The 16212-nt window shown below is 45.5% G+C and overlaps 2 long non-coding RNA genes across 2 annotated transcripts in view; one reads left to right on the top strand and one right to left on the bottom strand.

Moving 5' to 3' along the window:
* Positions 1-16212, top strand: part of LOC142604441 (uncharacterized) — a 64350-nt gene that overhangs the window by 22987 nt on the left and 25151 nt on the right. The gene's annotated exons all lie outside the window — the stretch shown is intronic.
* LOC142604442 (uncharacterized) overlaps positions 4097-16212 on the bottom strand; it is a 28283-nt gene continuing 16167 nt past the window's right edge. Inside the window, exons 3-5 of the long non-coding RNA XR_012838323.1 lie at positions 6646-6730; positions 5762-6014; positions 4097-4746 (exon numbers count right to left, since the gene is read on the bottom strand). This is a non-coding gene — a long non-coding RNA (uncharacterized LOC142604442). The remainder of the gene's footprint in view (positions 4747-5761; positions 6015-6645; positions 6731-16212) is intronic.

The following is a 16212-nucleotide window of genomic DNA, read 5'->3' as shown; positions in this document are numbered from 1 at the left end:
ACTAGAAAATGTTGATTAAATAAGACAAGAGTATTTCCTAGGAGTTATCAAAAGAACAAGCCAGGTTTTAGGTCTAAGAATACTAAACCACAGCAGCAAACCAGCAAATGTTAGCATTTTTCGCTCATTGAAACTGAGAGTCTGGTAATAATGAGTGAAATGTCCCAACCAGTTCTAAGATACGAAAGGCAAGCCAGAAAACCAACAGAGAGAAATATTTTTATGTTTGTTTCACAGCTCCTTCTCTGGAGCTGGAGAATTTTCATTCTCTTCTGCTGGAGAATTTTCCACTCTTCCAGATGTTCTCTGAGGGAGAGAGAGAGAGAGACATACTCTGATCTCAAATGCTGTGTTACGTCTAAGCCCATCAGACCACTCTGTACCATCTGCAAGAAGGAAAGGTAACAAGTGAAAATGCCCCATCAGGAGATACTGCTTCGGGCTGGAGCTCAACGCCTTGTACAGCAGCACATTACTGCCCTGTGTTCTGTACTTAACACTGCTCTGGTTTTGTCTCTGCTTTGCAGGCATTTTATTTTTATCATGGGTAGGAGCAGGAATGTGTGTGCATCTGTGAGAGAATGAGCATGGGGCTGCAAGCTTCATCTCAGTGCAAATAATATTTTGGCAGGAAACCTGCAGGAGATTAAATTAGGGGCCTAACGACTGAATATTAAAACATTTCAAACTTTGAGTTCCTTTAAATAAGCAGCTACAAACCAAGGAAGCAGTCTGACAAAATTAGCAGTTCCAAAGCGCTAAAGGAATCCACTAAGGGTCACTTGTTTATTGATGCAGATTTAAAAGGACCTTTTTTATTATTTTTATTAGTAACTGCATATGTCAACGTACTATTTCCTCAGTGCATTTTCAGTCCACATTAGTTGAAGTTTTAGGTGTTGGCAGACTTGCTACAATAGAAGGGAAATGCCAATGGAATAACTTTAAACATGATCCAATCCCTGATGATTCATTGGATGTGTTAAAATTTCCTTTGAGACCATGTAAGTAATGCAGGGACTGGAGTGCCGAGTGCCTGTGACTCAGCTCTCTGCAAGGCAACAGGAGGATGTCAGAATTACTCACTGGGACAGCAGGAATCTCATTTATCTATTTATAGGCAAGGCTGAGATGAGCTTGTACCATTAAAGCGCTGAGTTTGCCAGTTCCCATAAGGGGAGGAGTAGGGAAGGACCTGAGTTTAGCTGTTAAAATAAAAGCTTCAGTATCAGCATCCTTTTTTCCTCCCCCATTTCCAAATCTGATGACTGGCCAGTTACATTTTCTCATGCTCACACAAGCAGCGCAGGGTTCCTAGCCCTGGGCTGTGCCAAGAGCAGAGCAGCCCTGTGAGCCCCTGGCTGGGGGCACTGGCTGTTGTTCCCAGCCCTCCCAAGGGGCCCCAAGGTCTGGGGAACTCCTGCTGCCACAGAGGCATTACTGTGGCATGTATCTGTCTACACATTTCATTAAAGACGTGCTTGTTAGAGGCCAGTGCCCACTCTGCCAAACCCCTGTCTACTGCATGTTTCTCTTTGAAGAGGTGCAGCATTATCCCTTGGCTGGGCATTTTGACTGATGGGAAATCATAAGGGAAAGGGCCCAGGAGCTGAGCGCATCGCCTGCTTCCTGCTCCCAGGTGAGAGCCAGGGAGGTTGCGTGGAGGCAAGGCAGCGACGCTGCCAGCATCAGGACAGCAGGTCCTGAAGACTTTTTTCCAACTATGTAGGATCAGACTTTGGAGGTGAAAGATGATGGTGGTTTGGGGGTAAAATGTTTTAATGGCACTGTTTCTATAATACAGGTGGCACTTCATAGCACACAGGTTTTTTTTAGCTTTCTTTGTAAAAAAGAGATTACTACTTGGTAGGGACAACGTGAGTCTCAGCATTTACCACACTGCTCCATCTCTGTGAACACATTTGTGGCGTTGGTCTAAGCCATTCCTTTCAATTCCCTGCATGTAACCATCACCATGGCTGACTCTGACTCCTTACCCGTAAAGAAGTTATCTAGGAACACAAGGCTCAGGTTTACTGATCCAGTCTCCCACTATTACAGTCAATTACATCATATCACGCTTTTTGGCAGGCTATTCCAGCACTTAATTTTAAATTTCCAGCCTTAATATCATTTGTTCTTGTGCCAGCATCGTAATTTAGTTTAAACAATTCTCTTTTCTCTCTGATCTTTACCTATCAGATGTATTTACTGAAAACAATCCTATCTCCTCTAGTCTTTGTTTTGAGAAACTAAACAAAAGAAGCTCTTCTAGTCTTCTCTTGTTCTAAACCCTGTGATCATCCCCGGTGCCCTTCTCTGTACCTGCTAATCTTCCTTGAACATGAGTGAACGTGTATCTTCTAGGACTGTGTTTGCCTTTCCATATCAGATCGGTGGCTCACAGTTATCCCTTGGAGCAAGTAATTCTGGTTTTTTTTCCACCACCCTGCTTTTGTCATTCTCAAGTGAGTAATGTGATATTCTACTTATTAATTTCTAACTGCATGTCTTTATACTTTGTCTATTCTATTTCAGACAAATTCTGTCATTCAGTTATATTGCTGATTGATGTTCTGATCCTCCTCTGTATTAACAAAGATTGTGTCCTCAGCAAATTTCTTTACTACATTCCTACTGCTGTGCCAGAGTCATTAATAAAACAAGTAAGACTGGGCTCAAGACTGACCCTTGAGTTCCTCTTACTAACTGCCTCTGTCCGGCATTTCTCCTTTCCACAGAGCTCCTTGTCATTTGCTTTAGCAGTTCTGCATTCACCATCCACACTAATACCCATCTTCTCAACTTCAACTAGTAATTTCCCATGTGGTATAATATAAGATTCTTCACTCAAGTCTGGATAGAGTAAATCACCTGTATTTCATTTGTCTAGGAAAAAAACCCAACTCAGTCATCAAGAGAAATATGAGGTTAAGCTGAGCTCCTTTAATGTGCCAGTTCTTTCCAAATCCTGGGATGGAAACCTGTCAGTGCACCTTGATCTGAGCACACTGAACTCTTTAAGCTTTTCCTTCCGTCTTACATGTGATAATTTTCATTCTCTTATGTATGTCCCTACTAGAAATCCTGTCTTTGCCCTGCTGTTTAATATGATCCACTCTACTGAAAATGTAGGCAAAATGTTTTCAATTCATTTTTTAGACCATATGTAGACTGGTCTGATCTCAACCCCATTCTCACTACATAATGATCACATTTCTTTTCTTTTTCTCTTTTGTATTTATCTAGCTGAAAACTTCTGCCATCTGTTTAATTTCCTTTTCAAAGCCTAATTCGCAACTTTACCTTTGACATTTCTCATTCTACGCCTCATTTCGTGACCTCAGCAAATTAAAAACGGATGATTGAGGCAAATACTGCCTCCAGTCTTCTGCCCCACCACACTTCTCTGATGCCGCCCTTGTGGCAAAGATGACAGAGTAGCTCATAAAGTAGGTCCAGAACTGCTGGGCTGAACACGTCACTGGCACGATGGCTGTTCAGGACCTGCTGGGTAAGCTGCTTAGTCAGCCCTGTGTCAGGGGTGATGGGCTCCATCAAAGAGCAAAGCAGGTGGTCATTGCCAGCAGTGGTTCTCTTCCAGACATCTGATTTCAAGCCCTGGCTGCATGTGAACTGAACATCCTCTTGTTGATCAGACCTTCTGCCCATTCCTTGCCTGCTCCCAGTTAACTCCTTCCATGTGTTTGGGGCTGGGTATTTATCCCACTGGTTTTGGAGTGTTTCCCTTCAGGGTTCGTCCTCCTGCATGTTCCAGCTAGTTTTGGAATCCAGTTTCCATCACATTCAACTCCTCAGCTCTTCAGTGTAGTTGATTCCACTCATTAGTTCCCTTAATTTCTCAACATTTGCCCTTTTCGAGTCGAGTATGTTTGGTGTGTGACTACAGACAGTGCTGGAGATTCAGCCCCAATGAGGGGCATTTACAGCTCCTATTTCTTAACCAGAGTCTGGATGATTCACAGCTTGGTGCTTTAGAGACAGTAAAAGAACTGCACTTGCCTTTCTGCGTGTGTGAGACTCCGTATCACCATAACACTTCTCAGTATTAACTAGCATTTCCATTTTATGGACAACTGCGACATAAAGAGCCTAAAGATCACATTTCAGAAGATATTGCATTATATGAGGAATTAGTTAAGCACCTAAGGTGAAGTACAAAAGCTTCTTAACCCCACTGAGATCACTGCAGCAGTCTAACCTTGCTCACTTGAAAACTAGGTGTCTGTGCCAAGCTATTTGCTTTGAATTCTGATAGTTCTTGAAGAAAGCAAAGCACATTCAGACCGCAAATCGACGTATCCCAGACACACAGCCAAGACAGGCAGCAAAGTCCTAGCTGAGACTGGCTGTACAAGGCCAACGTTAGAAAAGAGGAGCCCTGCCCTCAGACCGCTTTGGAAAAATGTACTAGTCACCTAAGCCCCTCTAAAACTCCAGGCCTTACTGTCACTTAGGCTATCTGTATTGAAAGTGGGATCTGAACCTCAGCAGTGAGCCACCTACCTGCTCACTGATTTTCTCCACTCCCTTGAGAATCCCACTGGCACCCTCCCCGTGACACGCGTCCTTACTTCAGCTGCTTCCTCAGCTGCAGAACGGCAGCAGCACTGCCCTCACTTCCCAAAACAGCGTTAGAGTGACCTACCACAGCGCTAAGGCCATGTTGCCATCCTAGATAGATGGAAGCTATCTTCCACTGGCAAACTGGTGCATGTTCAAACCCTGTAGAAAAAGATGAAATGGCAGAGGAAAGCAAATTTCTCTCCTTTCCTCTCCTTTCCATTAATATACCTGAAAATACTTTGGAGTGGGAGAAAAATGTGCCCCTCTCCCAAAGCATGTCTGCCTTGAATGCCCGCTGCTCTGCTGGGCACCTACTGACCTTGGCAGTGTCACAGAACTCGTGTTTTTCTAAAAGAGTAACCTCCTTGTGAACAGGCTCTTTGCTTTGTGAAACACAAAGCAGTCTTGTCTTCCAAGTGTCCAAGCCTTCTTTTCACATCTGTTTATTCCTTCACTAGCATTTATTTTTGGCCTTGAAAGAAAAACACAACTCCACATTAAAGCGATGGTGTCCAGTTAAAACCCAAAACCCACAGGCTGCACCACCCCTTCACTCCCCCCTTGCAGGGGAAGGCAGTGGAGGAGACCAACAAAAAAACAAAACAAAACAAAACAAAAACCCAAAAAAAACAAAAAAACAAACAAACAAAAAAGACAAATCTATCGCCTGTTGGGCACAAAACTGCTTTTGCTTTCTAGTGAAAAGGCAGCTGAGCATCCTCAGAAGCACGTAGCAACTGGCCAAACAGGCCAGAGCCTGGATGCCTGAGGCTTGTTTGTAATCGTAATAACAAGTCCAGGGGCCACATTTCCATTTGTCCTGGAAAGCCTTTCCGGCTGGGATTGCTCAGGGGAGCAAGACACCAATGTTCCACAATGTCGTATTCAGTTTGTGGTGGGTCTAACTCTTTGGCAATCCCAGACTTTACAACAGGGCCTATCACTGATACCAAATCAGAAAGACGCCCTCTCATGCCTCTTCCACACTGACTCGGTAGCCCTTTTGGCTACTGGAGAGCCAGCACTTCAGGATGTTGTGCGGAAGAGCTTAGGAGGGGCTGCAGGTGATCAGTGCCTCCTGAGACCAGTGCCAGCCGCACGCGCACTGCTGCCCTGCCTCGGGCTAGCGCTAAGCCAACCAAAAGCACTTTGGCTACCAGTGGATTACGCTCACCTGTTTGACTTTGCAGAGGAGATGTATTCCAGTGCCAGCTCTGTGCCTGTCACTTCCCAGCAGAGACTTGCAACTGTTTGTGGCCTGATGCAGCTGCAGAAGGGCCGTCTAAGGACTCGCAAAGCTGAAGTCCGAGGCACAAAGTTCAAGGCAGAGCTCCTGTATTGTCAGTGTCTGTGGTCAAGACCTGCATTCCTTTGGGGAGAGGCAGAGGAGGACAGCAGAACTGCATGAGGAGCTCTTCGGACTGGATCTGCAAGAGGAAATAAGCTCACTTTGGCAATGACTATGTTTTGGGCCACCCATCAGCATTCAGCATCCCACGCCAGGCGGCTGTGCTCCATTGCTATAGCACAGTGACTTAGTTGGGCACCTGAGAACAACGTTATTAAAGCATCCTGTTCTCAAGACCTATGATGTGACAGCAACTGCAGCCCTGTTCACTGGGACTCTTCCACAGGCCTGATTCATCTCCCTCCTACATCAATACCTTATCTTTTAGGTCCATTGACTTCTATGAAATTAGAGCTGTCAGGCCCTGGATGTCCATGAGGGCATGGCCGGGTAAAAAGAAAAGGGAGTGGCAACCCTTGGACGTTACAGAAATTGAAACCTCAGGAAAGACTGTGTCTGCCTTGCACGCTTAGCAAGTTAGCAGAGTATTAATGATGCATCACTCATAATAGAGTAAGTGCTTCTGGATGCTTGGCTGACTTTGGCAAGGGGCACTTTGAGAAGGATAAAACTGCATTTTCATTGCTGAGAATCTTCCTCCAGTAATAAGATGTGTCCCATGGGATGCTGGTAACATACTGGTTTTGTCTGCAGAAAGTAGCTAGGGGCTAGGGTCTTGCATCGCTAAGACATATACACAAAACGCTTACCCCTGAATAGCGCATTGGTCCAGACCCAGGATTTACAAACACAGAGACAGCCACAGGTGAGCTGTCCTCCAATTAGCCCATGAATCTAGAAAGAAAAAAATAAGTAATTTTGTATTCTTTCCTTTGCATATAAAACATCATTAAAATAATTAGAAAAAACAGATGCATAGTATCAGTAACTGACAAATTAAGAATGCGGTCACGGTTGTGCAGGAACCCACAGTCTCCTTGCAATACCAATAATGATTATTTATAGCCTACTATGCAAGGAAATTAGTCCAGAAAAACTGAATGATTATAATGTAATACAGTCACCCCAAGGGAGAAGTGTAGTGCAAGGTGCAGGCAGCCAAGATCTCACACCATTTTATTGTCTTGAATTACAAACTTTATTTTAAGTACGGTTTGTGTATTTTGTACAGAATGTCTTGGTTCCTCTATAACAAATACCCATTTTATTCTGCTGAATTTCATTGAAGTTAGTCCTGATTTATACTTAAGATCAGAGGCAGATCCATATTACCACTTTATATATAAATCTCTTAGCTGCTTATTCACAAGGATGTGCAGCTTGACAAAAAAAATGAGTTGAGAGAATGAGCTGGGTGGCAGACTAGCTATTAGTTTTGATGATATTACCGTAGCATCTGGAGAAGTTACATGCAGTACTAATACAAGGTACGAGAAATTCTCTGCTCTTGAAAAGAGCTAACAAAGAGCATACACAGAGGGTGGGAGGTAAGGAAGAGTGATAGAAAGGAGAAGTAGCTGTACAGCGTCACATAGCAGGCAACCGAGAGAGGCAGGAGCAGACCCCTTGTGTCTCAGTGCTCTCCAGTTTCACACTGCCTTTTTGGTCCTTGCTATTTCTGCATTTGGATGTGAAGCATCTTGAACTAGAAGCTCAATCCAGAAAAAGAATTTTTTTTTTTTTTTTTTTTTTCAAGAGAACTAGCTTTCTGCTAGTTGTGCAAACAAATTCTTTCCCGTGATTAATACCTGTCTCCTGTGCTAAAGACGTCAGTCTCTGCATGGATCAAATCCTAATAAAGCAAAGCTCTCTTCTTAGAAAAGAACATGTTTTCCATTCTTTCTGCTAACATTCCTCCTCACAATTGCCCTTGTTTAGCCCTATGATAATTTTATGATGCAGTCCCAACATAACTCACAGTACTTCCCATTATTGTGTGCCACAAGTGTTTACAGAGCCATTTTTGTGGTAGATACCAGCCTTTAGACATGCCACATTTCCTGTTTCACTGGAGCCAATCACACACTGTTCAGTACTGAAATACAAGTCTCTAATTAATTTATACACAATGAAGTACTTCAGTCATTGCAATGATAACGTAATGGAGAACAGCCCATTAGCAAAAACTGGCTATCTGGCATGGACAAATTATTTTCTTTTCATGTTTCCATCAATATTAAGATCCATTAATCTTTTTTTTTTTTTTTTAAAAAAAAAAAACACCCAACCTACCCAAATCCCAAACTGCCTTTATACTTTTCCACTCGTACTAAGGATGTCTGTATGGGATACCTGGGCCAGTCTTGTTTTCTCTCACAGCAAGGAAACCTCTGATACGCCGAGAAGAACTGGGTTTTCACCACCACAGCAAACTTCACAACTGGTCCAACTCCACTAATGCTCTCTTTATAGAATCAGAATATAATAGCCCAGTTTTAACAAAAAGAAATCAAGATTAAATTCAACATATTCTGAAGGAGTGAAAATTCCTAGCAACAGCTGAAAGGGAAGTGGAATTCATAAATGCCTCTTTCATCTTTATCAAATTACTATTCAGTGCAGTTACATTTATTAATAACAACATCCCTTAAACCACATTGTGAAATCCATTAGCAAGAAACACTTTAAAATGTTCAACAGGCTGTAACAGATGATTTATCAAAAGCTAAACCAATTAAATACTGTAAGCAAAGTGGGCATTTTTATGGGCTATGGAGCTTGCCAGAGGGCCGTTATGATATATCCAGAAATGGACTGTTTGCATGGTGTAGCTCAACTTTTTTCTTTAATTCAATCATCTGCATTAGCAAGGGGTAATGCAAACTAATAGCATCTTTGAGTTTTTCTTCATCTCACTTCCATATGTCTTGCCGCCAAAAATGCTGACGGTCATTTCAAAGTCGTCATCTGTGGCATTTGCTACATGCGGAGGTACCGGGGTGCTGCTCTGAACCCAGTTGGGAGCGAGGGAACCTGTGAGGGCGGATCACTGCTTGCAGAGGAAACCACTGACTGCTGTAACAAACCCTGACAAGATGAGCCCTTTAAGAAGTTGTTTAACTATCCCCATGAGGGTCAGACTTAGCAAGACTGGCCTGGGGGCAATCACTGCATTGTTTTCTCTTTCAGCACACCCTGCATTTGCCCTGGAAGTTCACATATTCCCCTCTTTCATTTCTTTACTTGGTTTTGATTGTATTTATTTTCTTTTTTTAAAACAGTTTAAATGTCGACCACTGTTGAGCAATCACTGTGAAAATACTAGATATCGAGACTAAATTCAGATGAGGGATTTTGTCATGATCTTCACGCAACAAATTGCCAGTTGACTATTGTGCATACCCTGCAACACCGAAGGTTCATCCCAGTCCCAGGGGGGTCGTTACAGAAGGACCGACTGCGTTGTCCTTCTCTCAGTTGCTTCCAGTTTGCAGCAGAGAACAATAATGGCACAGACAGCACGGCACTGCTCGGCACTCATTCCCCAGCCATGACTGTATCTATCACAGCCTCCCGCTGCATCTGTGTAAGGAGATTTTCGAAGACATTTTCTTTGTTGCTGCAGAAGGCAAAGCCTGAGTCAGGGATTACAGGGAGAGGGGTAGGAGATGCGATCGCAGCCAGGGAGCGAGTGAAACAGCAGCTCTGGGGTCTTGGTCCACTGCCTGAGCTGCACACAGGGTGGCTGTGGGCTGTATTAGGTTTTTTCTTACTTGCTGAACAGATCAACCTGTGCAGGTTCTCCTTCCAGATTTGATCATTCCCTAAATCTGTAAAATGATGCCCGAGGCAGGGGTCAGATGGTTTCTGAGGCAGATACACGCAGTCCAGCCGAAATGCAGCCCCATTCCCTCTAGAGCGAAAAGCTCATCGCGCCTCTAAGCTGTGTGTTTAATTCACCCCAGGCAAACAGACAGACCTGTAACGCAGACAAGCTGCACGTCATGGTCATTTGTTCCCCCAGTGCGTTCAACTTAGAAGGGCGAAATGGTGGCAGAACAAATTAGTGGCAGAACGTGTCTTCTTTAATCACACATGAGCCAACTTGTTAGATTATTTTCTGTCCCCGCTGAGATTGTAGCTCTGTGCTTGCTTTTGACTAAGCACAACTAGAAAACACGTAATTACACAGGCCACAGCACAGAGATCTGCAGCTACAAATGCCCGGTGCTTAGCTGGTAAAGCACAGCACATGGGAGGAAAAAAGGAAGTCAGAAATGAAGCATACATTCCCACCACATCCCTGCTGCAGAGCTTATGGCTTTTAGGCTTGGGCAGAGCAAAAGGCTAAGATTTCTCGGGCATAATGACAGATTGTGTGGCACGAAACATCGAAAACTGTGTGTCAGTGCTTGAGCTGGTGGATGCAACTCATCCAGCCAGATGAAAGCAGTCCAGACTAATGCTGGTGAGACAATAGTTGGCATCTCGCAGGCACAATCATTCTTGGCTGTTACATCCCGCTCCTGGTTCATTTTCTGTTTTCTCTGTTGTTGACCTCCAGTGATGGAGGAAAGGGGCTGGACGTGGAGAGGAAAAAGAGAAGGCGGTGGATGGTGCTGTGAGCAGGAGAGGGGCCTGTAGGAACGGGAAAGAGAGGGAACAGCTGTGGGGCTGGGAGGGAAACGGAGACAGGGGCATGAAACAGATATGCTTCCCCTTTGGGAGGATGGGCTGAGCCAGTCTGAACAAAAAAGGGCTAAAATGAAAGGGAGGAAACCAGAGAAGAGAAGAAAGATGGAACAAAGGAGAGCACAGAGAACAACAGGAAGCTGTGCTAAGAGGACAGAGATGAAGGCTGGGACTTGTTGGGGAAAAGCAAACATAGAAAAAAACTTCAGGAATATTGTGCAAAAGACAGAGAGAATAATAAAAAAAAGCCCTATAAAAGTGCCAGCTACCCAGCTGCTGTAAGTGAAACTCCAGTACACTTACGTCAACACCACACCACTGATCAGCACCAGGGGAGGAGGTTTGGGGTTGTTTTTTAATTGCATGGAAAGGCTTTCAGCAACACAGAACATGAACTCCAGCTTTCACTGAAGTCAAAGGGGTTTAAAGGTGCTTACAGCCACAGAAAAACAAGACCCAGCTTGATAAAGCCCATGAGACAAGATGCCACATTACGACCTTGAGAACAACTAGCCTTTCACCTTGTCTGACTTCCACCCTGAGACCCAGGGTGATAAGAGCAGCACGTGCGGAGAGGGGGCACACGGCAGCCTCTGCACCACGCCAGGGACACTGCCCCAGCGCTACCCTACCTGCACCACAGCAGCCATGTGCTTCATTTTCCCTGATGAGCAGTGAGGTCCTTGATTTACATACCTAAGCTTGAGTAGGGGTAAGAGGCATCCGCTTTGCTGGCTGAAGTGAAATGTTTGGCTTATTGGCATGGCTTGTTTAATTTGGCTCTTAGTGCTCAGTTGGTGTTATTAGAGAAAGCAATAAAAATGCATTAAATACTAGGAACTACATTAAACCAACATGGAGCATGAAATGCAAACCAAAAAAAAGCAAGGGGGCTGAGTATGGAGACTGCCATTCCCTCCTTCAATCACCCTCTGCTACATGAATATGGAGAGTGTTACGGTGCTGTTTGGAGGGCTGGAGGGCCTGGTAGTCGCTGTGCACCTGGGAAGTGTCAGATCTGTATCCAGGGTTGGCTTCTTCCCCCAATGCCAGGGTGGCTGCTGAGGTCAGAGGTGGGGGCAGATATTTAGCTCTGATGCAAGCTGACAATTCAGAAGTACTGAGCTCCCAAAACTGAAGGCTGTCAGAGTTTTGGTTCAGTGCAATCTCCCCAGAGGCAGCAAGTGTCCATCCTCAGTCATACCTCCCTCCAATCTACATAAACCATCATTAAAGAGAAGTCTGTGCTCCACTGTGCACCTAGAATGTTCTTGCTCTCCAGGTTTGCTAATCATCTGCCACCACCCCCATGAATCGCAGCAAGCACCAGCAATGGAGGCTCGGTCACTCCACTGGCAGCAGCTGGGACTTCTGTCAGACTCCCAGGCTGCAAATATTGACCCAATTGTCACAGGTGTTGAAATTAATTGGCCATCTAGAAATCCTAATTCAGCTCAGCAACACATCTTCATACACTGCTGTGGTTCATTAGATGCATTCCAGCTCTTCCACTGCTTGCTCAGGGCTTCTTCTGCAGAAGATGTTCCTCTGTCTCTGCAGTCCTTTGCAAACCTTGAGGCCCATTTCGCACAAGCGCCTTTCCTCAACTTGCAACTAGTCGCATCCCAACCAACCATGTGCCGTAGCAGCCCACCCATCAGCCATGCAGTCTTAAACCATCTGGGTTCCTCTCAGGGCTCTGGGGAGTAAGGGCCTCGCTGCCAGCTCCGCTGGGGAGTGATACTTGTTCCCTAGGGATGACTCCCCACATCGGGCAGAGAACAGGTAAAGCACAGTTTCGACTGTCTCTGGCCAACCACATGCAGCCTGGCCGTGCTTTTAGTGGTGTCTACCAAAGGTCACCAGAGCCAGTGAGTTGTTGCATGCAGCAATATAGAAGATTTCATCCCCTTTTTCCCTCTAGCTAGCGGTTCTAGAAAGACTTTGAAATGCTGCAATCAGCTCCTACATGTCCCTGCTGAGCTCCTTCCAGACTAATTCTTACACTTGCCATGTTTTTGCCAAGACATCATTTTCTTTTGAGCACATAATAAAGGGCAGATCCCACCACCACAGGGAGAGACTGAGAGACGTCAGAAATGACATATCTGTCACCTGCCCTGACTGGTGCTCACTGCTCTACCCCAGCTTTGCAGCTCAGTCAGATTTCTTGGTTTCTGCTTTGGCCTTGAGATAGGACTCCTGGGGCCCTGGGATCATTAATTTGCCCATTTTGTTAACTGATTTGAGCCACAGCTGTATCCTTGCATTTCTTCTGCAGCATGAAAACCACAACTGCACTTTACGTCTGTGCAAACGGCGAGGTGATTATTGTAAAGCCTGGATTTCTTAAGGACACAAAGCTTTATGTGTGATCACAGTGTGTGTGTGTGTGTGAGTAGTTCTTGAACATGTCAGACAATTTCAATGAGACAGAGAGGAGGATTTCTCAAAGCTCTGAAGCTCCCAGAGGTGCACTGGAGATGACAGATGGAGGAGACAGACACCATTAGTATCCTCCGAGGAAAAGGCAGCAGTGAGTGCTCCCTCCACATCAGACAGCAGAGATGCCACAAGGGTGAACGCTGTTCATTAGACCCGCTGATCATGAAATTACTTGTTAATAATCTCAGTGTGCCAGATCACCTTCTCTTGCCGCTCACTTCTCCTGCCTGTCTGGAGCTGGACCCTGCACGGTTGTTACGTTAACGGCTTTCCTCACTTGCCTGCCCATCACCCTGAGACCTAAATCTCTGGTGATGAGGGTACCTGTTAACCGCAAAATGGGTGACAGAGGAAACAGCGAGAGGATCAAGATGCAAGATGACGGGAGCTGCAGTGGGGTGACAGCTGTCCCTCAAATCCATTGTTCCTCTTCAGAAAAGCAGCTTTAAGAAAGTGGTGTAAATTACAGGAACTGGATCACTGGCTTGAGCAATGTCAGCACGTCCCTTCGAGGGCATTCACTCCCCCTACACCCTGAAACGACAAGTTATTATTTAACAGCAGACCTCACACAGAGGAATGTTTTTCTGTATTCATGACCTCTAACAAGTATAGCAATTGTTTACTATACTCTGAGCAATCCAGCAGTAGCTATAATGTGATAATTATAGAGAAACCTTCCTAAAAATATATTTCTGATGCATCAGCAGAAACTCAGCAGGCCCCTCCAGCTGGCATTGAACATATGAGTTAAGCCCAATTTGAGAATCAGATTGTGCACTACATTCTGTTCAGCTGTGCAAAGACTCCAACGAGGAGCTCTGGAGCAGATGCCTTGCGGCGAAGGAAGGAAGGACATGAAGTAGCAGAGAAGTGGGCAGGGCAGGAGCCACAGGTTCTTTTCTCGATGGTTAACGACCAAGGAAAACATCAGGCACATTTTCAAGATGGATAAACTGAGATTCTGTAAATCAGAACACCCACATTTTCACAGTCCGGGCTGTGCTGGCATTTTTCATGGAGTGAGATGATTCATTTTTTTTTTTAATGATTATTTTGATTTTTTTTTCATTATTATTTTATTTCATCCCTATATACTAGAATAGCATCTGGAGGTTCCTGCAAGAATCAGCTTTTCTCTGTGCTCAGTGTTGGCAAACTCCGGCTCATGTTCTCTGAGGAAGCATCTACTAGGGCTTCAGATGCTGCTGCCTTGTAGCAGAGCCACCAAAAAGCCACCCTCTGCCACTGGCATTCAGAGCCCTGAGGCTGACCTAACCCCATGGCTGTTAATTCAGCTAATCAGATTGTGAAGGGGAATGCCAGGGCATAGGTGTTTGTTTTCTTCCAACATCGTTGCAGCACAGCACTTCCCTGGAGACAAGCTGAATTCTTCAGAGACTCTGAGGTGCCTTGGTAGCCCCTAAACGCGTCCATGCCTCAATTTCCTCACCTGCAAAAAAGGCCAACGTGAAAACCCCTCAACCTAGGGCTGTGCTCAAGTTTGGAAAACATTTTTAACACCTTGAAAGAAGGTTTCTGTGGAAGCCCAAACTGTAATTTATTGCTTCAATTTAAAAAGTGTGTGTTTTACAATCCACAGTCTGTTTACACTTCTACTTCTTATAGCTATCTCTCTAAAAAGAACTCAGCTCTGGTAGCTCATGGATTTGGCACAGCTTGTCAAATAAGCAGCCTTACCAACCTTTCCACGGCACACAGTGCTTCTGTGTAACTTTGCAGGCTGTGTTTGACTTGTCTGAACTTGAACAGTCACCACTGATTGATTGGCTTCTAAAAATATCCTCCCGCCATGGTTCGAAGTCCAGAGAGCTCTTGTTGATTTAGATGGAGACCTTCTTGCCGGTCAGAGGCTAAGACAGACATCTGACACCCGGGTGCTGCTCTGTCTCGGCGCTGCGCTCTGCCTCCTGCCCACGGAGGGACCGGCAGAGACACCCTGCATGCTGGGCAGCACCCACACTCGGCAAAGCCCTGCTCCACCACACTTGACAGCTCTTGGTACCTACAAGCAGAGCGAATGGCAGGATGAAAGCAGCCCTATGGTCCCTTCCCTTCCTGCAGCCCCATTTCCAGACTCGCCCTGCAGCCATTGGCAGTAAGTGGGATGAACTGCAGCTAACAGGAGCCCAGGAGGTGCTGTAAGTGCCCCCATAGCGATGGGAGAGCTCTGAGTCACGCAAGAGAAAGGCACGGCAGCATACCCTGGAGAAACCTGCAGACACATGATTATTGCTACGACAGCCACCAGGAGGAAAGCCAGACTACGATCTCTATCGGAGGCAATGGACGCCTTGTTTTATAAACCTGTCACTACTGGTCATTAAGCATGCTGTGTTGCAGCTCCTAGATCCCATCATCAAGCCAGCTTAAGGGAGAACTCCATCCCAGTGCATAGGGCCAGGGTTCCCCCCTTTAGAGCCTGTGGTGTTTGTATCCCCAGCTACCCACACCCAGATTACTACAGCTGAAGCCTCAAAATGCATTTTGGAAAGCGAAGGGCGTGCTGGGGTGGGGGGAGCCATGATTTGAGGAGAGGAGTCCAAGCAGCTGAAACCTTCCACAGAAGGAAACGGCAGGAAGGTGGAGAGCATGGATACACACAGGAGCAAAGCAGTGCCTGCTCATTCCAGCAGAGATGCACCACTACTGGCGTGCTGGGCGCTGGTACAGAATGCGGCAGCACCAGGTTTGCAAAAGATGTAAACCCAAGGCAGTCTCTCAGCACCGGGCACCACCACTGGCAGGTCTTGGGCCACTCTGATCACTTACCTGCTGACGTGGGAGCTAACAAAGACAAAGCTGAGTGCAGTCTAATATATACACTGGATGTTGCCACGTTACTGAATGCATCTTAACACAGCAGGATCTTTTCTAAATGATGTATTATAGCTGAACTAAAACCTAAATAATAAAGCCTACTTTTGGCTCTCTGGAAGATCACAGCTAGACAGTTGCCTGTGGAATACCAGGCTAATGGAAGATATTAATGGTATTCTGGGAGCATATAGGACTGGAGATGATCACTGCAGCCAGACTCCACTTTCACAGCTTCACATGCAATTCCTGTCACATATGGGTTACGCAATGGGACCCGCTGTCCTGATGCAAGGTCTTGCAGAACCCAGTTGCTCTGAGTCCCAGAGCTCTCCTTGTTCCAGCTTAAGTGTATTCCATGACAGTTTATAAGTGTTCTGTCCACCAAATGTTTCCTTTCA

The sequence above is a fragment of the Balearica regulorum genome, chromosome 18 (assembly GCF_011004875.1).
Source record: "Balearica regulorum gibbericeps isolate bBalReg1 chromosome 18, bBalReg1.pri, whole genome shotgun sequence".
Taxonomy (NCBI): Eukaryota; Metazoa; Chordata; class Aves; order Gruiformes; family Gruidae; genus Balearica; species Balearica regulorum.
Note: the sequence above shows the minus strand (reverse complement) of the source record. Positions and strands in the feature narration are given on the sequence as shown.